Source organism: Haliaeetus albicilla, chromosome 27 (assembly GCF_947461875.1).
Source record: "Haliaeetus albicilla chromosome 27, bHalAlb1.1, whole genome shotgun sequence".
Classification (NCBI taxonomy): Eukaryota; Metazoa; Chordata; class Aves; order Accipitriformes; family Accipitridae; genus Haliaeetus; species Haliaeetus albicilla.
This window is the reverse complement of record NC_091509.1, coordinates 19,545,067-19,569,534: the sequence shown is the minus strand read 5'-3', so window position 1 is coordinate 19,569,534 and position 24,468 is coordinate 19,545,067. Positions and strand designations below refer to the sequence as shown.

General features: G+C 39.4%; 1 long non-coding RNA gene across 4 annotated transcripts; it reads left to right on the top strand.

Moving 5' to 3' along the window:
• Positions 1-164: 164 nt before the first annotated feature.
• On the top strand, positions 165-23,080 carry LOC138682382 (uncharacterized). Of its 4 annotated transcripts, none has more exons than XR_011322491.1 (5): positions 165-263; positions 5,795-5,944; positions 9,526-9,625; positions 20,548-20,625; positions 20,862-23,080. It is a non-coding gene; the product is annotated as an uncharacterized lncRNA (long non-coding RNA). The 4 variants fall into 4 exon arrangements; XR_011322489.1 differs by lacking the exon at positions 20,548-20,625 and adding an exon at positions 11,908-12,013 and having other exon boundaries at positions 9,526-9,633; XR_011322490.1 differs by lacking the exon at positions 20,548-20,625.
• Positions 23,081-24,468: the final 1,388 nt, after the last annotated feature.

The window sequence follows — 24,468 nt, the reverse complement described above, 5'->3', positions numbered from 1 at the left end:
GACGGGGACCAGCCCGACCGGCAGGACGATCGGCGACGGCGGCGGGACGGAGTCGACACGCGTCTGCGCCTGCGCAGCCCCGCGCGGCACAAAGCGGCGGGGGCGGCGCTTGCGCTCTACGAGTGAGGGATTGCCGGCGCATGCGCGGCAGGGAGGGAGGGGGTGCCGCCGGGAAGGGTCTTTCCCGCCCACTCGGTGTGTGAGGCGCGGCGTCCCGGCCCCGGTCCCGGTCCCATCCGCCTTGGCAGCCCGCCGGGCCTGTGGTGCGTGAGACCAGCGGTGCCGCTGAGCGCTGAGGGCCGGTGCTCTCCTCGGTGGGGTTCTGCTTGAGGGGGGCGGTGCAGCCCCGCCCCGCCCGCCCGCCCGCAGCCCTGAGGCGGGAGCGATGGGCGCTGCTGTGAGGGGGCTGCTGTGGCCGGCCTGTCCCCGGTGTGCCGAGCGGTGGCTCCTCAGGGGGGGCACGGACTGGACAGGGCGCCCGGCCTGCCGTATGTCTGCTGGGGGGGCTGGGAGAGGTTGTGATCGCTTCGTCCGGTTTCGCAGTGTCTGTGCTTCTCCCTGTAGTCCTGAGGACGATTACCGTGTCCCTCTGGGAAGAAGGAAGTGGAGAGAACTTGCTGGCGTTAGGTGCTTAGAAAGAAATCTCTTCAGCTCCAGCATGAGCGTTAAATATTCTCTCTCTTGTACCACCGTGTAGTGGTTGGATTAAAAAGGCTGCGTTGCGTTTCTTTTCTTCAAAACAACTTACACTGAAAGAGTTCTTGGAAGTCTTGGGTTTCTTATGACCTTTTAAGAGAGAAGGAATAAGTGAAGCACAGTGTAAGCTTTCAGCAAAATACAGGAAGCTAGTGGTGGACCTCAGTTACCTTAGTGTACTCTGACACTTGGTTTTCTACCTAAAGGAAAAGATGTCAGTAAGGTGGAGACAAATAAGGTGCAATAAAAAGGAATGAAGGAAACATGCGTCTGTGATCTGTGATGGATTACGTATTTTATTGCAGTTTGCATCGAGGTATCAGTCAGTGCAAGATTTCCCTTAAATAACTTGCAAAAGACATGAAATGATCAGTAAAAAAAAATATTCTTTCCCTTAAATGGGTCAAAATTTGGACAAAATGTACCCTGTTGAAATCATCAAATCAACAAGGACTTTTCCTAGTTAATAGGCATTAATTGTTTTGGTTAGGGTTTGCCTAATACAGAGTCTAAATTATTAAATTCTTTGCCTGCTATTGAAGCACGTTAACAATTACATAGTGAGCAAGGGGGAGAGAATGTTTGCTTTCAAAGGTCAGTCTCGGTTTCTTGGTGTCATACTCTCCTAGTAGACATCAGTTGGTTTGAATGACCTAACTCAGGTGTTTCCTTTTTCTTCCAGAATGTTTTTGCACTTTCTACATAGATTTGCATCTTCAGATGTTCTTAGTTTTGTACTTAAGTTGTAGAAGGAAAAGTGTTGTTCATTGAAAAATGATAGGTTTCAGGAATTTACTTTGTAGCACATCTTCCTTAATACTCCCAAAATAGTCTTGAACAAATAAATGCAAAGAACATGACGCAATAACATCATCTTTTGTGTAACTTGTCAAGCTAAAGTTTATTTTCTTTAATAACTGTTGACCTTCTGGCATAGTCAGATGTTTTAAGACCGCATTTAGCCCTGTTTTCCATACAGATAGTGAAATTCTTGGCAAAACTCGAGTAGATTACATCTTTGAACTCCTCATGGTGTTGGTTTTATGGTTAATTATGTTCCTGTCTACAAAAAAATAACTAATTAGTGTTATTTTTTTACTTATTTTCCACAACACTCAGAAAAATCTGAACCTACAGTTTTGCTGCTATATGCCTCAATCTCAAGAGAAACAAGTGCTTCAGCACCTTGTCAGAGTCTAACTATGATCCAGAACAAGGTGTTCTGTGCTCTTGGATGATGGGCACATTAGACTGATAGGAAGATGGCACCAATGGCAGTCCCCTCTCAATGTTATTCCCCCTCTGTTCAGCAAAAAACGAGCATTCAAAAAAAACCTGCTCTACTTGAAAAAGTGTTTTTTGCTGCATCCGTACCATTGTCCAGTTCTTTGTGTGGGTTCACAAATGGTGTGAGCTGGCATGGGAAGGGGTCCACAGGGTCAGGATCACAGCAGGGGCCAGGTGGGAAGGGAGCTGTGGAGATCATCTGGTCCAGCCTTCAGCTGAAGGCAGGGCCTTGGTTATCAGCTGTAACTCTTCGGCTCTCTGTGGCAGACAGCTGATCCAGCTGAAAAAGAGGGTGTGCTGGGTACTGATCCTAGTGCTCAAAATGGGGCAGGACTGCATTGCCTGCACCCGTCTTGTGTTTCTGGAATAGGAAAGATGGGAGCAAGAGAGGAGAAATAAAACCTACTCAGCAGCAGGAAACTTAACCTAGCTTATTTGCTTATGAAACTACAACCAAAGTCCTGTGATGTTTTATCTGATTGGTGTGGGGAAAGCACAGCTAGCGTGGATTAGACAGGGCTCCTTACAGGTTGCAATAAGAATTGCTGCTGTCTTCAGAGCAAGTGTGATGGTTCCCAAACCCACCATGGGTTCACAGGAGTGTAGTGTTAAAGTGCTCGCCTAAGAAAAGAACCCTTTTTGTTTGAAAAGACAGTCATAGCTCTTAACTGCCAGGACAAAGCCCACTTTGGAAGGGGTAGGTGATTCAGCACTCCCTGCTTGCAGCTGAAGCTGTGCCATTGACTAGGAGAGACTTGGCACAGGAAATTCAGGATTCGGTTATCTGGACACTTGCAGAAAAGGGGAAAGTTTTGGTTTCCATCTCCATCCCAAGCATTAGCTCTGTATTTTATCCTTATATTGTTTCAAGTAGTCTATTTGTGGATCAGAAGTCAGATCTTGTTCCTCCCTCCTTCTTGAGAGTCATAATCAATAGTTTAGAGAATCATGGTTGCTTTTCTCCTCTTTCTTAGATAATTATCTGAGCCTTCAAAGGACATCAAAATAATGAAAGAATACCTGCTGTGTTGCATAAGTTGGGGGTTTGTCAGTACTTCAGATATACAGTAAGATTAAACTGTGAATTGTGAGACGGCAATAATAATACTTCGTATTTAGTATGTGAATATATGCCAGGCTTTTGTGTGTGTGGTTTGTAACTAAGGAGATTGACGGGGTGTGGCTGCCATGATGAGTCAAGGGCAGTCTATACTGCTGTACACGATCCTAGCACTTGAGTCAGAGACAAGTGTTTTTTTGTATGTATGGCATTCTTTAAAAAGGTTAACTATTCAAGCTGACTGCACTTAATGTTTACACACACTGAGTTGGTAGGTTATTCAGCTTTTTTGCAAAACCACCTATAGTGCCAACTAATTCTCTAACGGTCTGAAATGAATCTCAAACTCATTGATGTGTGTGTTAGCAATTACAATAATCAGTTACTGCAGTAACACCAACATTTCCATTGTAGTATGAGACATATCAGTCAGCGTTTAAACGATGCAGATTTATATTGCCGGGCATCGTACAACTATGTGAATGTTGTGTTGATTAAGTACTGTATAGTAAGGAACACGCAAATTAGTTTTCTTCACACTTACCTCTCTCTGAATATGTTACTAGTTCTAAATTATCAGTCAATGCATGTCTGAAATGGCTGTTGCTATGGTGTTTAATACTAAATGCAGAATTAAAAGGCTATACAATAGTGTACTAATGAGTTGCCACATTTGATGGGGGGCTGCCTTCTTTGATTAACACATTTTTTTGTAAGCAAAGAGTATAGACACTGGTACTTCAGTGTAGAAGTCAACTGCCTCTGTGGAAAGGGACTTTTCCTGATCAGATGAAGTCAGAAGTATACATCATGTAATCTCTCACATATTCAGATACTGGCCACTTACTGAGACAAAACATTGTATGTTTTGTGTCTTAATAGTCCCATTAAGTGAGATAAATCTTGTGATCTTTAGTAGAACGATTGCAAAAGATGGGAGCTGGAAGAGAAGCTATTTATGTCAGATATTTGTGTAACAGCAGCACGAACAAATATTATTTCTGTATATTTGACTCATTCCAGAGTCCAGGTAGTGCGTGACAAAATCCGTGACAACACTATCAACAGAGGCCTACCCACTTTACAGGTTCAATTAAATGGCTTCTGTAAAGGGTGGAATCTCATTATTAATCACCTTATATACCACAAAACATATTACTTGAAATCTGGTAGTTCATGGTTCACTCTAGTGTTGTAGAGAAAGCAGGAAATGTACAGTCTTATTGAAAGAAGAACTGTGAAAATCACATCTTCAAATCACTATGGATACAGATACTTCATACTGAAGAATCTTTCAAAAGCTAGGAAAGGAGTGCTCATTCACAAACATTAGGGTTTTAATATTTTGCAAATATTTGTTGTCCTGCTCTCTCCCCATGAGCGTGGCAGCACTGAACGCTGCTCTTGGCTTGTACATCCAGCCTGGTGCTGTCTCCTGGCTGGGCAGGAGCACTGCTGAAGTAGGTGCATCGCTGTGCACCTCAGCACATGGCCGTGGTATTCCTCAGTTCTGAAAATGCTACGTATCATCTAACAGTTTTAATCTTTAGAGCACTTGACAAATACTACCACTGCCAGGACAAATACTATTGCTATCTTGGCCAGATGGACAAATACACGATTTCAGGCCTGCTGAGGAAACAGATACTGAGGTTAACTAACTTTCCAAACATGACAGAAGCATTTAAAGTCAAGAGAGTAGAGACCTCAGTTCAATAGATACTTGGTGACATGCTTAAATTCCTTTCTTTTAAACAAATAATGTAAACATCTGTGAAATGTCCTGCTAAGCTTGTGCTAGAAGGCTTTAGACTTGCTGATTGCTGGTGTGGTGCTCTGATCAGCGTCGCTCATGTTACAAGTACTTTCTTTGGAAAAGCTCTCCTATTGTTCAGTCCTTTCCATAAGCTACGTTTAAGCACACAACAAATTATTAATACATACAAGCAGTTGTCATGGAGATAATATGATCCAAAGTGGGGTTTTTAATAAGTGGCACAAACTTGGCACATCCCACGTGCCTTGTACAGACAATTCATATATAATGTTTCCTGCACTAGGCACGGGATAGATATATATCTTTGCTTTTCGTGCCAGCACGCTATGGAGAAACCACTGTTTCTGGCTTTCAGATGGTTGGCTTTAGGAATCTGAAAAATGTAGGACTTGTAAGAGGGTGGTTTTTTTCAAGTTGCAACATCTTAGCAAGGGGCTGCACTGCTCACTTCTGTGAAACTTCAAACACAACATGACAGCTGAATTACGGCTAAAACCTCTGCAGGATATATTTTCTCTCCTCATCTTGGTGCATAGACTTATGGCAAAATGCAGCAGCTAATCCAAAAGAAGGCAGCTGGCTAATGTAGCTGGGGAGGCTTCAGGACTGTAATGAGAATTGTTTTCCTTGGAACAAGACTGTGGTCCTATTAAATGCCTATAAATCCAGGAGGACCAAGTGCCATACCCGCAGACTTAAGGATATTAAGCCTGCGCTTTGAGAGTCGTTTTGCCCATGCTTGTCATAACGTTTCTGCTCTTTTACTGTGCCCTTGCAAAGTAGTACATAGGACAGTTCAACCGACACGTAGGACTTTTACCTTTATTCTGTGCCTCTTTTTCTTGTCTTGTCCTGGAGAACCTGTTACACTTAAGCCAGGCAACACCTAAGTGATGTAGCCATTCTGTAGCCTATTTGAGTGAATGAATGAGATTCTCTGCATATTATAGCTATTGCTTTTTTTTTCCCCCCAGATATTTACTCTTCAGTTAATACTACGTCACAGTTACTGTCATAATGACCTTCATCTGGGCCGAGCAACTAGAGAGTTAAGCTATAGAAAGACTGCAAAAAAGGATTCCAGCAAGAAAATGTGAGGTATTCCTCCCTCACTTCCCTGCCAGGTAAATGTATGTTTCCTTCATAGCACTGCCAGTATCTTGTAGCGAAGGAAGCATGAACCCAGTTGGGGAGTACCCATGACTTCTAGCAGTGTATTAATATAATATCCATGTTGTTTTGGAGATGCCACAGATGTCTTGCATGACAAAACAGGTACATGGAACCTGCTAAAGATGCCTTGGCTATACTGCTGCTTTGCCATCCAGCTCAGCATCAGCTCTCAAGCTCAGTTCCAAGCAGTGCTGTGTCCTGGCTGCTGCTTAAATGCTTCCTCTGAATGGAGAGACTGGGGAGGGAAATTTCTTTTGAAATCTATTTGTGTATGTACTAAAGGACAAAGGAGAACCGTGATATATTCACTGCACAGGCACACTTATTCTTAGATCATGATTTCGCTTCACTGTGGCTAACAAGTGTATTATTAGTAATAACTCGTTACAAATAATAACCTGACCTTATTTTTAACCTAATACTGAATCAGATTTCATTGTAATAGGTGGATTCACTGCTGTGGTTTGTTCTTTGAATATTATCATTCAGAATTTCAGTGCCTTCCATCTTAGGTATTAAAAATAGGTGGCAAGTTGGATAATTATTATTGTTCCAAATCTCATTTGCAGCCTTACATAACAGTGTTCTCACCAAAAGCCTTATTTTAAGGGTGGAGTGGAAGAACATGCTGTAGCAACCTGAAATTATTTGCACTACTGTAGCTGGCTTATACAGAGCCTAGATAGAACTGTCTCTTCTTTTTTGAGGAAACTTTGAGAGCCAGTTTAATATTAATGAAAATACAGATATCATGGAAAATAAAAATGCGTGGACTACCTTGGCTTTGGCATTATAAAGTCATGTGTTGTCAGCACACCTCAGTCCCGAGCATAAGCATTCTTGGTAATCCTATATTGCCCAAGCAGAAACTACTAGTCATGCCAACTCAATGACAGTCAGAATATTTGTGAGTATAATAATAGTAAATATATAAACATGCAAAATGAAATAACAATGGTAAATTACTTGGAAAGAGAATATCCCCAGGTAGATGGAGCTACACTTGATAAACCTGAGCTTCCTCAACTTGATAAACCTGAGCTTCCTCATTAGTAACACTGTGTTCATAGGCAAAGTACTGTCTCCGTTTTTATTAGCTAAGACTATTTACCCTTCCAGCCCTGAGCAGGGTCACCTTTCCCCACCTTTCCTGATCATATCCATCAAACTCGATGTGACTTGGGAAGGATGAAGAATGGTTGGGAAGAGGCTGTGGTCAATCCTGAGAACATTAGATACCTCCCTTCAGCTGTAACAAACTCACCAGCTCTCCCAGTGATCACAGTAACAACAAACGCTGATCTCTTCTATTTTAATAATAAATTTCATTTTTTCATCTCCTATTCCATTGCATGCTGTGACCTCCCTCCTTGATCGACATTTTTTTGCATCAAAGCTAGCATCATTCTTCCTGACTGTCATTCTTCTCCTCTGTCCCTTTTCCTGTGCATAACTTCATTTCTTCCCCTTTTCAGCCTCACTGAATAGGATTTAGCCAAATGATCCACAACACCTTGTAAGCTCTGGAAATGTCATTCTAAACTGAGAGGCTTTTCTCCCTGAAGTTGTGTATAGGATAAATATAATGAAAATAAAAAATGCAGTTATAAATTTGACTAATAAAAATCTTGCATTTGGCAAAAGAATGAGAAATGGCCATGAAGGGTGACCCGTTAATCTCACTGGTAATACCAAACCTCTCAGCATTTCAGTTGGAACTGGCATCTTACTTACAGAGCATCAAACTTCCTTTTTGATATATATAGCATTAGTGATAGCTGCTGAGTGTGTTTGCTGGCAAAGTAACATTCTTCTCGTATTAGCCCCAGAGTGTACGTGTCCACTATACTGTATTGCATGTCTGTCATACAGATGTTACACACACCCAGCTGTTGGAAGCCCAAGCCAACAAATCCTAAAAGTCTGCAGGCTTAAAAGCTGTGCTTGTGCTGGGCTGCCCAAGTGCATGCTGAACTTGAGCTGCATTAGCTGAATTTCACTCATGGACAGTAAGTGCATCCAAAAGCTGTCAGTCTCTATGTGTTCAAAGACAGGAGCTAATACTAACCTTGCTTGCTGCCATGATACACAGAGATTTACTCTCAGGAGTACATATCTAGCACAAGCATAATGTTAATTTGTTACACTTCAGTGTGGTTTTCCTCCTCAGACTACAAACTGAAAAGATCAATGAAATTATGACTGTTGTTTTTGTTGGATGAATAATTACTCCATAATTAAATAATGATATCATGTATATTATCAGAGACAAGAACTGGTTTCAGAAAACTGTCATTAACTTGAGCAATTAGAATTTTTCAGTTCCATAATGAATGTATATTTATTACAGGACTGAATGAGTAGAGAGGCGATGCAGGGTCTATTACAACAGTGGTTGATCTCAGTTGCACAGAATGAGAGGGAAAAGCTTGCCAGCTTCACGAGGGACGCTCTGTCATGAAATCAGTGGCCCAGTGCTTTGGGACACTGCACAGCAAGTTTAATTTGGATTCATGTTTTACTATCAAAGATAATCTTACAAAAACCTGGCTGAATGTCCTCATAAGAATGTTTATTTCAGAAACAGCACCTTCCAGGGCACCAAAGCTATAGTACAAATTAGTCTCAACAGCATTAAGTGTTAAACCTACCATTCTTGTGTTGCAACTGTTCCTAGATGAAGTCCATCAATATACTTTTTCATAAATTGCCCTCTTTCTCCTGACTGTAGTTACACTTTCCTTAAAAAATGGTATCTATTACAGCAGAAAATCATTCATATTCATTCTTCTAGTAGTCCAGAAAACTTGATTGGTACAGCTACTACTGGTCTAATTTTTTGACAGTGTCCAACTGGAGACAGTCAGGCAAATGTACCAAAATCTATCAAGAATTACTCACGTAGATAATATACCAAGTAAAAGAATTTCCACAATAGAGGTGTGTACATTACAGTAGCCTTGAGATAGGGCTGACTTCTTTCAAAACAAGTTCTTCAGGTTTTATGTGACTATTTAATACACTTCTGTGTTCAAGAAAATAACTCTTGCTCTTACTCTGTACTATGAAACCAGTATAGCAGGAGGCACCATGGGCTGGTGAACAGATCAGGAGACAGAAGACATCTCTTGTGTCTGTTTAAAGCTTTTCAGGGCCATTTCAACTCCCACTTCCCCTTCTGTGAAGCGTTAGAATCTATTAATCTGGCTAGTTATATGAGCAGATTTTTTAAACTGAAATACACTGTCTTCAAAGTATAAGATATCTTTAACAGAAAAGTCATAACTATTAGGTGAACAAACTCATTTTCTTATGTCTATGAATGAAAACACTTGTGGGCAGTGTCACTGAATGCAAATACTTGCATTTTGTTTACCTGTTTTAAATGTAAATGCTTTCTACATATAATCCAGAAGAAAAAAATACATATATTCCTTTTAGAGAGAGAGCCTCTCTAAAAAATAGTAACAAAGGGTATCTATAACATGGCTTTTCACTTACTGCATTTCTGTACCCTCTTTTGTCCCAAAAGATTCTGCAGTGTTCAGTGCCTTGGAGGCACAACTTATCCTGAAAAGCAGCTATATCTAAGATGAAGTCTGAGCCACAGCGCTGGACAATAAGATTTTTAGGTGAGGGAGTGACTAACCATTTATCCACTTGAAACTACCAATACCTATTTTTAAAGCGGGGGTGCTACCAGCAAAGTACAGCTTACTGTCAAGTGAAACCATGTATGTAACAGATGCTGGCAGTCTGAGTATAATACATACCTGTGCATCCAAATCACTTCTAGTCCTCTTTTTTTATGACGGGATTGTGAATTGTACTTTTTTGTTTTTGTAATTAAAGGGTGGAACAGATGGTGAGAACTTGAAGAGCTGCATCTATTAAATTAACGTAGAGAATGTCTCCACATTATAATTTAATATAATGGGATTTTACTTCAGTGAAATAAAACTATACAGTCTAGTGCTTGGGAATGTTTACTATATGAGAAGCTTCACTGTTAAAAGATTTTACTGAGTCATGCTATGAGTGTCTGCCAAATACCAGTCATATGACCAACCCAGTTAAAAAAGGGTGGTTCTTCATGCCAATATATTTCACATGCCACTCTACAGTGAACCTTTTTTCGACCATACACCTGTGGATTTTATGTAACACCGAAGAGGGACAATGTAATCTGACTGCATGTGTTTAAAAAAGGGTAGATCTTAGCAAGCACAAGCTAGCTAGTCTAGTATTAAGAATGGTGTAACAAGGGGGGCTGGGTTTGACAGGGTTTCAGAGGTAGAGTTAAGGCAGACAATCCAAAACAAGCATTGATACTGTTAAAAATCGATGAATGTTTTGCCAGTTCCAGGAATCAAGATGTTACTCTTCAGATGGCAACCAATTTCAAAAGTTTCTGTTTCTCATTTCTGTTGAGACAGGGATTTTAATTACTATAGTTAAGACAGAAAAAGAAAATCCAGAAGTAGAGGCATGAATTTTATAAGCAGCAGTGGACACTGCTAAGTTTTCCTAAATCTCAGAAAACATTTATACTTAACTATAAATATTTGAGTGAAAATTGTCTACATTTTGGTAATCCTGTACTTTGTTACTGAAATGTTTTTTATCCATGGAAAGTTACAGCAAATGTTTTGTACTCGTGGTTCTTTACTCCAGCAAGCTCCAGCTGTAGATACATAATACTTGTCTCCCACGCAGCTCCACCATGGCTAGCAATCAATACATTGTCTTCTGCATACAAAGGCTATTCCTCTTATAATCAGACACTGGGATAGGGATGAAATCATTATGGAAAATAGCGCTAGAAAGAACACAAAGACTCACAATGGGCCCAAGTGTCTCTGCTGCAACCCTTACTCCAACTAAAATACACTACAGATTAACTTGCCTTAATGACTACTGAATAAGAAAGTTAAAGGGACAAGCACACATACCATGGAAAGTTTAAATTACACTTCCCTTCAGTGTAATCTGTGAAATCACTGTTGCACTGCGTGGGAATAATTGAGAGGTCACAGAGGATTATGTGGACATTTATGTTTCATTCTGGCTTAAGTGTGTTCAACTCCAGTGATATCAACAAAATTGTTTCCATCTTCAGTAATACTGCATTTGCTTCTAGGACTTAATAAAAGAATAATACATTTATTAACTGCACATATTTATCTCTCACTGAGATCTCAGGATTTCAAATTTTCAGCAGTCAATTCCTGAAACATCATTTCAGACATACTGAAGCTTCTCTACCTGGTGTATGGAAGTGAAAAATAGGGTGGTTAATAGTTTCAGAATATCACACATCCCACCTCTCACAAAGCAGAACATTGCTTTAACAGCAATGGGTTTTGCCAGGGAACCTGATATGTGGTGCTTAAGTCTTCACCTAGCACTGCATGAGACGAGACATATCGCTCCCTTTTCCCTGTTTCTCTTTGTCAGGGAAGGAAAACTTTCACTATACTTCCTTTATAAGCTCTCAGTGGAGACATGTGTCCTGCGCTGGCTGTTCTCACTTCTCGAACTATTAGGTTATCCTTCCTCCCCTTCAAAAAATAGAGACTTCTGGTTTGGAGAAACATTCACACAGTTGAAGTAAAACATACGGTGTCACCGAGCAGTTTCTCCTTTGGTATCATATGCTCTTCAAACTGCGGTAGAATGCCCTCTATGAGATAATTAGCAGCTGTATTCAAGTGACTCAAGGGAAGATTCAAGTTCTGAATTTTGAGAGGATGTTTGTGTATCTGATGTAATTTTGTATCATCACAGTCTGTGTAAGCTTTCTAAGCAACAGAACAAAGGAAAGAATTAACCAATGAGTCCAAAATACTTAAGCTAGGAAAATAACTATTTTGTTTCAACAGCTGGTGCAACTTTTTCTCCATTAAATCTAAAGAATGCCATTGAACAGAGGTTTAAGAAGTACAGCTTTTACTATCAGTAACACCCCACAACCAACAAGAAAGGAAATCTGTTTGAAACACTTCAAAATAATGTTTGATGTAAGTAAGGTAGTCTTTGGCTAACACAGTCTCTGAAAATCAATCTTTTCACTGGGAAAATACACTTCTGCAATTCAGCAATTGTGACATGTTTCTTAAACATTTATCCATGTATGCAATAAAGTACTTCACAATTTTAATATTAATTCCTCTGCAGAAAATAATTAAAAACAAATAGATAGAAACTGATAGCGAAGAGCAGAACTCTTAGAGCTGCATGGTTGGTCTAACTGTGCTAGATCCTCTTCCGTAGCCCATGGCTGGTGATGCTGCAATCTGGACGTGTCTTCAGCTGCATCACTAAATGCAATAGAGACTTCTGAATTGGGTAGTTATTTCCATATTACTCACAGAAGCACCTTTTCCCCCCCCGCCCCAGTTTTCTTCCAGCAAGGAGGTTCCTGCTTGTGTTATCATTTCCTCTTTCAGTGGTGGTGTATTTGCTAACTCCACAGAGTGGTGGAAGGCATACAGCATGTAGGCAAATAATTACTCATTTTCCATAGGCAAAGCATTTAACAGCAGAGATTAGTTGATTATCTGCTCTTCTCTGACCACCCTTCTAAAACCTGATAATTGTTTGTACCTAGAACAAACTGAGCACGTGTCTAAAATAATTCAAATGCCAGTCTTTTATGGGGAAAGCATCATATTTTAGTATCAACTCTAGAATAGCATTTTCCATCAGTAGCTCTCAGTGGGCTTTGCAAAGTCAATACCACTTCACAGATGAGGAATCTGACGTGTTCAGCAACAAGATTATTTACCCCAAACCATCTCAGCCAGCAGCACAGCAAGGAAGGAACATGATCCAGACATCTTCTAGGCTAGTGTCAGATCCAGCTGGCCGTTTTAAATGGAAAATATTTTATTATTTATTCTTGGAGAATTTGCTATCTCTGCCTCCCTTTCACACCTTTTTTTTTTTTTTTTTTTTGAGCCTCATAGATACTGTTTTTCTTTCTGGGATCTTCAAGGTATGCTCTTCCATCTCCTGAGCTGGGATGCAGTGAATGAAATCTGTTTTTCTGAGCTCTAACCTAACCCCTAGCCCATGTAAGCTTTTTCTGGATTTGCTGACTTTAAGCCCCCAGTTCCCTACTTACCCCGAGCCCTCAAAATAAATTTTTAGATAGGATTATATGAGAAAACGCATTAGGAGAGGAAGAGATTTTAAAAATAGCCTAGCATCTAAATCTCAGTGTAATCTCTTCTAATTGTCCCAGTATTTGAGTGCAGGGCATGGAGCTGTACTAGCCTAGTGTTGGTAAGGACGAGCCATGTATAGGATTTACACTTTACAAATAATTACAAATTTATGAAGCATTCTAAAGTGTTGGTTACACCCAGGTGATGTCATTAAAGGTTTATCTATAGTAAACCTGCTTTCCTCAGAGGGCCAGTGGGGCTTTTTCACACCCGCATGTGATAACCCATAAAAGCAGCTGTTACAGTTAGAATCTGTCAGTCAATGCTTTATTAATCCTGCCACAGCAGGGGCATCGCTCCTGCATAAACAGGCTGGCAGCAAAGCACAGGCCAGAGAGCTAAATTGGAAGGGCTGCACTGTCCTGATGCTTAAGTTTAATAAGCAATGTAAGACCAAATAGGAAGAAATTAAGATGTGCTCAAACTATCCTGATTTTGGTGGTATGGCTTTTTGTTGCCATGAAATGTTAGCCAAAACTCTGTTCATATTTCAAGATTTTCTATTGTAATTGCTGAATTTAAATAGTTACCATGCTATAAAGCCACAAAAATAAAAGAAATATTTATTTTAAACTTAAACATAACAATAGGGCTCTTTATTTTTTAACATTGTTTATTTTTTTAACATTCCAGGCTTTTTATAGCTTTCTGCCACCTCCTACTATCTAGCTTGGGGTGTCTGTACTTTTTTTTTTTCCTAGCAATGTCAGTGACCACCTGGAAAATGCAACAGAGGAAAGCTAATGAAAAAATTTAAATATGTGACAATAAATAGGAAAAGTTATCACAATAAGAATTGGAATTTGCTTCCTAATTCGTATGATAAACAGACTTCACTGCTCATAAACTCTTCCAGTTTCCTCATTGTGTTAGCTTTGCTGCTCAGCAAGATTCTTGAAATACTTTACAGACAGCTCGCAATACCAGATAATGTAATGATCGGGCAGAAATTACTTCCCCAAAAATACACAGGATGGACAAGAGAGCCCCCATAACACTTTCTATATAGCCCAAATAACACAGCTTCCATATAACCCAAACTCCTACCAGTTTCAGCTGAACATGTGGAACAGCAGTTTAGCTCGCCTCCGCTGGGTATTTTTCTAGTTCCAGCTTCTTTTACCGCCTCTGCAGGTAATTTATCCTCAGTTCACACCCAGTGAATACCAACAATCAGGTATATTCCTGGCCTCTTGAATCATGCTGTAGTTACTTGGCTATTAATGAATAACTGTTCATCTTGCTGCAGACCCATCATCAATCAGGGCTGGTAACTGAAAACAGTAAGACAACTATAAAATACCTATTAGTTTTCTGGTAGTGTTTTTGTTTGTAATTTGTGTTCTCTAAGCAGATCTTCCTCCTAGAAATGCATGTTTGCGTGTTTTCCCTAATCTTACATTACTATGCAGATTCCTCATATGTTGTCTATGTATGCTAATCCCTGTAGCATGTCATTAATTCATAGTACATTCAGTTGATTTAGACATGGATATTGGAGAAACATAATTAACACACAACTACAGTATCATAGCTATGCAATTACTTTTTTTTCTATTTTCTTTAGATATTGAAGGGGCCAAAGTCAATGCAGGGGGTCTCAGTTTGTAAAGCCAGGGCTGCGGTTTCATGTCCTGGGTGAAGCAGCCTCTCTTTTCCTTGTGCCCCTCTCGCTCTTCCCCTCCCAGGCTACCATCTCACTGGTGCCACTGCATCTTCATGAGGCCATCATTCAGGAAAGGGATCCAAGTTCAAAATAACCATCTTTGGTCAGGTTATTTTAGTCAACATCAAGTCCTTGACCGGGTTCGCTGCACAACCCCACATGCAATTAACGCCAGCACAGCTTAGGGAAAGATGTGGGACTGGTAACAAACAACATGACTTTGGGCTGCATAGGGCAGAACTGCTGCCAAAAGAAACATTAATCAAGCTCTACCGAGTATTTGTTTTGAAACAGTTTTGAAATAAAGTTTCAGAACACTTGCAGATGAAACGCATTTAGTTGTTGGGATAGAAAGCTGTAGGCAAAGCTAAATCTGGCTTCTAATTACATAGAATAAAACAGATACAAAATTAGACTCTATGAAGTCTAAATAGGTAATTTCACAGTGAATATTTAAATATAGATATTTAACAATAAAAAATATTAAGTAAATATTTTTAAATCCTTCATGGCTGTCATGCTGCTTGCCACGCTACAGCCTATAATCACTCTTTAGGAGTAAAGGGGTTTCCTGGGCAACGGTGGACCACTAACTCTAGTATCTACTCACAGCACTGTAAAAGTAGACCAAAAATAGCTTTTGGCTAAAATGTCCCTTCTCACTTTTTCACATTAGCTTTATTTTTGTTAATGATGCTGGGGCTGGAAAGCTTAAGAAACAGAGGTAGTTGAGAAAACATACCCTCTAAAAATCTGTTTTTTAAAGTTTAGCACATAAGAAAATACCTTTTGTTCAAAACTGTACGTAATGTTTTTCATCTGGCAACTGTTTTCCCTTTAAATGATAAAACATTAAAACCTGAACTAAAAATAATCCTGTTGGCTGTTCTAGTTCAGGAAATTTCTATGAGCCAAGTTTTGTTGTTTTTTTTACTGACTGTTATTCCAAGTGTAAGTCAGCTCAGCAACTGCTGACTCGGCAATCATGACTGGTTTTGTACAATCTTCATTTACTTTCTTTTATTTTTGGAAACCATGACAAAACATCAGCTGGAACACTCAGTCCAGCATTTTCTTAACATAACTCAAATAAAACAGCAGATGATCATCTGCAAGAGAAATACTCCAAAATAATGTGCAGACCCCCAAAGGATGTCCCATATTCCCTAGATGGGTGATTCTTTAAGAAGTGAGGAAGTTTTTTGATGCTGGTGTTTAAAACCACCTGTAAAATATGAACACCATTAGACAGGAAAAGTAGGAAAGTATCAGGACGAGAAGTCTTTGAGGTTGGATTGTGCATGCATTTTTCCCCCCTGCACTTTAGCTACAGGTGTGTAGTCTCTAGTTCAGCAGTGTGGTTAAACCTGCAGTCCAGTCATCCTGCTATAAAAGCAGGTAAGAGTGTGCTTGAATCTGATGCACTTGTAGTTGAATATGTGCTCAATTGTTTTGTTAAATACAAATGAACCACTGAATTTGGGTCCGATCTAAAATACCAAAATACAAGACAGCAGATTAAAAGTCTGCTTTGTTCTATTTAATTTTGGAAATACTTCTCCCTCACAATCAACATTGTTTGCTGCTGCAATGATATTGATTAGATTCAACCCCATGAAGACACACAGCTAATCCAGCACCGGTGCGTTGTAATTACAATAACAATTTTATGCAGCAATAAGTATTTTAAGAAAAGCACTTCTCACCTTCCCAAATCCTGGACCATTCTGACAGGTATGAAAAACAGTACTTCTCATCTTTTAGTAGTTCTACATCTTTGTTATTCCCTCTGTGCTTTGAAGGAGAACTTAATTTTGTTTCTTGTAAGAAGTTGGCTTTCAGCTCTGGTAAGAATCTGATAGCAAACAGTGAAATGATCTTTTAAGTTATATCAAAGAATATTTTCTCTTAAAATTATATGCCAGCATCTAAAGTAGATCTGTTATTTAACAACTCAGAGAGCCAAATACCTTATGAGTAGTTCTAAGGATAATGCCAATTGTATACATTAAAAATGGAGCTCGTCAGCAAAGGATACAAACGATAGTTTCAAGTCCTTTGCAGTAAAAAATACTGACATTAACGTCTGCATAAAAGACACCCGTACATATGTCACTCGTGTTTACAGTTACTCTGGGATTTCCGAGGGTGAAGCAAACACGTAACTTGTTAGAATATCCTTGTTAGATACCACTGGGTACAGTGATGACATCTCTCCACAGCCTCTGGACTGATGGAAGAAATCCTGTGGATTTCAAAAGGCTCCACAGCCACACCTGCTGGCTGGCAGGCTCAGCACAACACAGATGAAATGAATGGTAATTTTTAGAGAAATCACTCCAAAACAATGCTTAATGCTGTATTGCACCTTTTAAAAAGTATTATACAGAAAGTGCTGTATGGAGGTTCTTGTAAAAAACTCTTTGTGGCCAAGCCAAGTGTTCAACAAGTTAAAAGCTAGAAATTGCATTTCCTAAGCTACCATAACCCATTGGCCTTAATACATTAAAAGGTGGTTGCACGTTATCTGCTATTTTGACTGGGGAGTTTGCTTTACTCAGCCTCTGTCTGGGTGGCAGCAAAATGGTTTCTCTTCACTGTTCAGTGTGATTTCTCCTTGCTCTGCAATAGGCCAGATCTGGTGCTTTTCCATGATAAATTTATGCCTCTTAACAAGAAGGCTCAGCACAGTGAAGACTTGGCCAGTGTCTCTGAATCCACTCTTGTGTAGGAGAACATATAATTAACATTTTGTGAGAGATCTTATAGAACTTTAGGGAAATACAGGCTTTTGGGGACCTTTTGGGACATATTGAGGCTCCTCTAAATATCTCTACTTTGCTGCACACACACACAAACCGAGGACAGTTTGCAGTCTACAGGGGTGACTCATTTACCAGTGTGTGTGTGTAGTTATGAATTTATATCTGTTCATTTCACTAGATTATTCATAATTTCATATCATTAGGTTATTAAGAATCTTTTCATCTAGTGCTATTTGGTGTCTGTTCTCTACTTAAATTATCTCAGAATTTTTTTGTCATTGCACCTACTTCAGTAACATCTAGGGTGTCTGGATCTTATTCTGTTGCTGTGTAACCTAGTTCATGGTTTTTGGCTCATCCTTCTGAATTGGTACAGCGGGTGGGTGGAAGGTGAGTTATTATTTTAGCTCCCAGTTCTAGGGTAGGTAAGGGCCCCAGAGTTTTATCTAAATTATACTGGAGAAAATATTCCCTTCAGGAGCAGTCTGCTGGCTGAGGACTGTCCCAAAATACTCCGTTAATTTGTTGGATAGGGGTTATGAATGGACTATCAGGGTAGCTGTGGCAACTATACATCCACTCAGGGCTTTTTCACCTCCCATGCTGCCCCTTTGTCTCTATAGCCAATGATCTGTCCCTGTATTTATTTCCAAATTGCAATTATGTGTGCTGCCCTACCTTTTATGCATCTGTGGATGCGATTCACATGCACGAACAGAGCCTGAAGTTCTTGCAGTCATGCAGGTTTTGAGCATGGAATAGGAAACAAGAGACAGGTACCATAAGATCATCAATTTAGATCTTCTGGCCAGCCAGGAAAAACATGTCATCTCTGACTACACATTCTTCCTTCAATGCATAACGTCTTCTCTGAGCATATCAGAAGATACGAGGGGCTTGCAGCTCAGCTCAGGTGGATCCAGGCTCCCTGCCAGCAGTGTTTCCAGAGCTGATTTTACCTTATCTCACATGTATATGTTCTTCTGCATACCTGAGGAATATCACCCAACTTTTAAGACTGCCTGCCTGGAGCTTCTTAAACTAAAGGGCCTAGGTGAGCAAGGTAGGATCCCTATCCCAATAAACAGAGACATTCTTCCAGAAGCAGTTTAGAACATCTGATTTAAGAGTTTAATTATTGCCTAACTGGGGTAATGTGTAGCATTTTCTGAGAATCTCTGCTTCTCTTCCTTGGCTGTTCAGATGAAAAACAGATGCTTCTAACCTAAACAAATAACTCAGATGTCTGAAATAGATGGGCTAATACCCCTCTAAATACATAGGAACAGACGAGGTTCCTGTATCATGTCCTTATTCTGAAAGAACATCCTCCATCCCTCCATTTCCATTTCACTTCCAGCTACCACAGCTGGATGATGGTGGCCACTTCTGAAGTGGGTCACTTTATAATGTCCCTTTATGCTGTCTCTGTGTGATTCATTTTAAACATAGGGAACCTAAAAGAAACCCAAATAAACACACTAAGACAAACTAAAATAAATCCTCCTGGAAGCTCTCAAAATGTTTGTGAAAGGATTTTGAAGGGTTACAAAGACTTCTGAGGAATCAAAGTAGCCTAATGGATAAACTGCTTTCCCTTTCTTCTCTCATACACTTCAAAGCTCCATTTCATTTTAAGTATTAAACTTAAATGTCATAACTTAACACCTTCTGAAAATACATCCGTAACACAAAGTCAACCCATCGTCAACCAGATCAATGACTCTGGAGATTTAAACACATTTTCCACTACAACTATCAGAGATTTGGAAGGACGTAACAGAACCAGAGAGGGAAGGAGTAAACCCTCTCCAGCACTATAATTCAGCCGTGGGAGGAAAGCTTGGCCCCTGGTCTTTCCTTTTCCCCGTCCCCCATGAATGAATGAGATCCTTCATTTCTCTGCAGCAACTGCATTTTCTATTGCCAGAGAAAGAATGAGTCAGAAAAGCCTGCTGCTGGTGAAAGCTTCGCTGGTCTTTACTCAACAGTGGGCTTCATCATTTTTTGTTTTGAGTTTTTGTGGTGTTAATAGGTTATTAGAAATGCCTGGTATCACCACTAACATTCTAGATTTATAAAAGAGCTTTTTTGCTTGTCATTTATTTTAAGACTTAATGAACAAGCTCTCTTTGTGGAAGAAGACATTTTAGTTATGCTCTTAAAAATGAAATAGAGCAAGCTAGTAAAAAAGAAATGCATCTCAATTAGATTATTCTTCCTCCATCTGCTCTCAGATCTTTTTATGACAGGAGATTGCCTATTGGATTTTTTATTTTGCTTAATGGAAATGGCAAAACCTAAATCCATTCCCGTTCCTACTGACATCAGGGGAAACAAGATTTGATGTCTGAACAGAACACTTTTTTTTTTTAAAACCATTAGTGTCTGCAACTGCATCTCAGTGAATATAGTAATTATAACATCAGTGAATTTAAATTAACATAAATGTGTATGAAACTGTGGACTGGCACTTATGGTCCTGAATCTCCTTGGCATTTCTGAAAATCCCAGCTTCTCTAGTTAGTAATTTCTGATGTGCTACATTCTTAATGTGTGGACATTCACAATTAAACCAACTGAACTCCTCATACGAGTTAGGGCGACAGACTGTAACTGAATGGGGTTTCTAATAGAAAATGCTATTTAGCAGATGAAATAGAAAAATGTATTCACATGCTGTGTTCACATAGAATAAGAATTCACATATTCAGCTGTACTCATAGGAAAAAACATACTGAATTTTGACAAATTAAAGTACTATCATGTTTCAGTCACATTAAAATAATCTCCAAATTTAGGACAAGCAATGAAATTTTAACTCGTCTTAGTGAAGTGCTTTTCAATGAATGCATTTCTCATGTCCTAAACTTCACTGCCCATTTCAATGACAGAGTCACTCTCCAGAACAGAACTCCTGCAGAACCATGGGATAACTCTCCTTGGAAGCGATGCTCAGGAAGAGACACTGGGTAGGGAAGCTGCACTCCCCGGAACAGATTTGTGTTCCAGATTTAAGTTGACGAACATGGATTGCAATCACTATATATTAGATAGAGGGTTTTTCATTCTTGGTAATGTTACAAATTATACACAATTACTAGTAAAAACTGTTACGAAGTTTGAAACTCGGACCTCCTCTAATGTACATGTGCCACGTTTGCCAGTAAGACAGTGAGCTGGGGGAACCTTTTCCTTGCATTTATAGGATGCTGGACTGCAGGGAATACCATCCCTGAAAAACATGGGCTCCTTTTAAAATACTCTGAAGATGAGGTGTCCAACTGCTTGGAAAAAAGTACATTATGAACAGATAATAAATCAGCTGGTTAAAACAGATACAAAGATTGTATATCATATTCTAGTATCCACATGGGGATGGCTAAAATACATTAAAAATCTCTCATCAAAAGCCTGCTATCTTAAAACTTGAAATGAATCCAACTATACAACACTGCTATATTCCTCTCTGTGCTTCTTCTCTCAGAGAAGAAGGATATGTAAAAGCAGATCCTTCCCGCTGACTCATTCTGCTCTATAAACTATATTTGAGGTTTGAGAATAAAGGAATTATCCTGGCTTGTTAAGCTATTTACCTCCTTGTTTATAGTTCAACATTACCAGAAAAACTACTGCAGTGTACTGTTATTATTATTACTAATAATAATAGTAATCAATACCTAACAGCATAAATGAGAGTATACAGACAGGAATTATCACTCCTCTCTGCAATTCCAAACTTCCTCTCCAGAATTTCATAACAGCAGGTGGACAATAACAGAATTTTATAAAATACAAAATAAAATCTTTAGTGGAAATTAATTACACACTTGGAAAACCCCTAGCACTTCTGAGTTACCATGTTGTTAACCACGTGTGCTACATCCCTGAAGTTCCACATCTTTCTTTCCTCAGTTTTACAGCATCCTCTCTTGCACAGCTCCTTAGGGCTCTTCAGACAACCCTTATCACTGATCATCACAGGGGCTCAGCGCCAACACTGCTGGACATTTTTCATATGGATAATATGGAAAATCATTTGCAGGGCAAACGGTCACAGGTACCTAGGAATAACATAGATAACGATCTTCTAGAGATTTATAAAAAAATTATGAACAATCTGTTTGGTTTATGTAGTAACAGTGCTGTATTTAAAGATAAACCTTGCACTGCTTTCACTAAATCTGGAACCAAAGCGTAACAGTATCTTTGACCTTATATGTAGGCATGTTATATGTCACCGTTTTAATTTAGCTTTTATATGATTATTTTCAGTTTTGCTAATGTTGCTTTGTATGCAGAAGATCATATGGAGGAGACTGCTTCTCCTATACCTGCTGAATTACAGATGCCACCACCACCCCTCCCCCCTGCCCCGAAACCCCCACATGTATTTTTCATATGTGGGGTCTTTTAAAACCAGTTCAGAAGCCCCGTACCATCACGTAACCACATAATCTGTATAAGCATCACCAGGGGTAGCTAATGTTTAAGCAAAACCAAAATCACAAAGTTTAGTAATTCCACTTTTTGTTAACAAAATATTCTCAGGTTTGACTTCATGGTGTATGACAAAGGAAAGAAAAAAAAAAAGAAAAAGGAAGAAACCACAAAAAAACCACCAAAATAGTTTAATAAGGCTCTGTTTGCTTTAGAAGTTCTCAAGGCGTGAAAGCATGGACTGAGAAGAACCCTCCTGCTACTTCAGAATTGGCTCTGTGAGGCACACAGTGCCCTCATTTCCCAAAGTCATCAATGTCCTGATACTACTACAATTAGCAACTGCTTAATGTAGATGATGAGTGAAAGAGAGCAGGATTTCTGCACAGTACAGTACTGATTTCTGCACAGTACCCCACCCATCAACAGCAGGACAAACCAAAAGTGATTAAAACTGATGAGACAGCACGAAGGAGAAGGATGAGGTGGGAGCAGGACAAGGGAAGGCAGGGAAGACAGCTGGCAAGGTAGTAATGCAATGGGCTGGATCAAGTACTGAATATTTTTATCTCTTCAGAGTTTCAGAGATGGGTCCAAATACTCTGTAGTAGTAAGTATTACTACTATCCAAGTACTCCTCTGATCATCTACTCCGATGTCTCTTTACTGTATTGTTCCAATTCTGCAGATCATTTCAAGCCAATTGGAAGTCTTAAACTATGAAACAAAACCTTTTTCTCAATAAAGAATTAAAACTTTTGATATCTGTATGACAAAACACTACAAAAAAAGAAAAGGTGTGATCTGAAAGCGGTAACATTTTATTTATGATCAATCTTTCAAGTGAGTTCTTACATTATTGTTGTGATGGTACTCGATTGCTTGTAGTAATGGGAAAAGGTATTTTTAAGCCTTTTGTTATCCAATCCATGGAAATAATGCTGGAGCTCGTCTAGAATTGTATGATCGATTAAATTCAAACACCAAGTGAAGTCTTTTTTTTCTGCCTAAATACATGAATCAGGTTGACAATATTCTTATGATGAAATCACTGTTGGTAAAAGAAGAAAAACACTTTCTACCATGGCTTTTTATTTCAGTTCATATAGCCTTCCTCTTTAAAAGGTTGATAACAAGAACTATAATTTGCTTAATTGAAGATTGACATTATTTTGAAAATACGCTAAAAGTCTTTGTTTCTCCTCCATCAGCCTTCCTCCAATATTCAAACATATTTACCAAGTTATTTTTCACAATGCATCTCCAGACTCTGAACTAATACTGCTGAGCCAGGAATATAGCAAAGACACAAGCAGCTCTTTTCATTAGCTTAAAAAATAACCTCTTGAATGCATTTTACTTATACTAATCAATCATAGGTAAGAACTCACATATTCAAAGAATCACATTAATAACATATACTATTTCACATTGAGGTCCATTTACCATTTAATTTTTACATTCCTATCTGTTGATATTTTGAAGCTGCTTTAGGTTAAAACCAAAGCTAGTTTTAACTTAGTACAAAAGTATCTGTCCTTTTAATTACCTTTTTTTTTTTTTAATTGAGGGCTACACTCCCCGTGGTACCACATCTCCTTAATGCCACCAAGAACCAGGACATCAGTCTGCATTTAGAGGTAAGGCCTCCACATACACTAACTTTGAGAGAAGTTGAGGGACCCATATGGCAAAACGTGCCATTATGCCTAATTAAAAATTGATAAGAACTAAATTTTTAAAACATCCAATTACTGCAAAGAGTCGAAGTGGGCTGAATATACAGCCGAAAAGTAAGAATTGAAATTTATGACCTTGTAATCTTACTACAAGTTATCGTTCCCATATTTTGCAGAAGTTCAATTAAATCAGAGTGAGCTGGTATCTCTGGCTAAGAGAAAATCCAACACAACCTACATCCAGACTAAAATTCTTGCAGACTTTCATGGACATAGGTGTAAACTCAAAAGTTACCACTGAGCTTTTAGGGGAGATCTCCCCACTGCACCATAACAATGCTGAAATATCTTTGCGAGGAAATATTTGTAGATAATCCCTCTTCTGTTTAGGGATGGCAGGGAACTGGTATAATAAATACACCACCCCTTTTGCAGCCAGTGTGCACTGGGGATGCTGGGAAGAGAGCCAAAGGAAAGTGATGTAACCCACAGCTGACAAAAAAAGCCAGCTGGAGAAGCTGGGGCAGGACACATTGTGAGCTGCAATGCTGACCTTCGAATTGCAGAAGCAAGAGGGGAAGCCTTTCAGCCAGTTCTGCTTTCCCTCTCCCGTGCTGAGAGCAGGCAAGAGCTCTGGTACAGAAGTACCCACAGCAACAACACCCAGGCAGATAATTAGTAACTCAGCAGAACTGA